We start from the raw sequence: 546 nt of genomic DNA, 5'->3' as shown, positions 1-546 counted from the left end.
CCATTCTAACTGGTGTGAGAAGGTATCTCAATGTGGTTTTGATTTGCATCTCTCTGATGACCAGTGACGATGAGCATTTTTTCATATGATTGTTGGCCTCATATATGTCTTCTTTTGTAAAGTGTCTATTCATATCCTTTGCCCATTTTTGAATAGGCTTGTTTGTTTTTTTTCTGTAAATCTGTTTGAGTTCTTTGTAAATTCTGGATATCAGCCCTTTGTCAAAAAATATGGAACGCTTCACGAATTTGCGTGTCATCCTTGTGCAGGGGCCATGCTAATCTTCTCTGTATCATTCCAATTTTAGTAAATGTGCTGCCGAAGCAAGCACGAGTTCGTGAAATTAAAGAATAAAGACAGAAGAATTAATGTATGTCATCAAAGTAAGAAAATATAATTGCTTTGCTTATATCTGTTACTGCATTTACCATACTAACAAATATCTAAGGAAGAGTGACTGAAATATAAGCCATAGACACATAGCTTTGTACAAGGACATTCCTTCATAGGGAAAAGTCCAAATTGACCTTGACAGTTGAAGTTCCT

General features: G+C 35.5%; 1 non-coding gene across 1 annotated transcript; it reads right to left on the bottom strand.

Moving 5' to 3' along the window:
* Positions 1–224: 224 nt before the first annotated feature.
* LOC118143320 (U6 spliceosomal RNA) lies at positions 225–331 on the bottom strand. Its single transcript, XR_004727547.2, has one exon. It is a non-coding gene; the product is annotated as a U6 spliceosomal RNA (small nuclear RNA).
* Between the last annotated feature and the right edge of the window lie 215 nt (positions 332–546).

The sequence above is a fragment of the Callithrix jacchus genome, chromosome 7, assembly GCF_049354715.1.
Source record: "Callithrix jacchus isolate 240 chromosome 7, calJac240_pri, whole genome shotgun sequence".
Lineage (NCBI taxonomy): Eukaryota > Metazoa > Chordata > Mammalia > Primates > Cebidae > Callithrix > Callithrix jacchus.
Note: the sequence above shows the minus strand (reverse complement) of the source record. Positions and strands in the feature narration are given on the sequence as shown.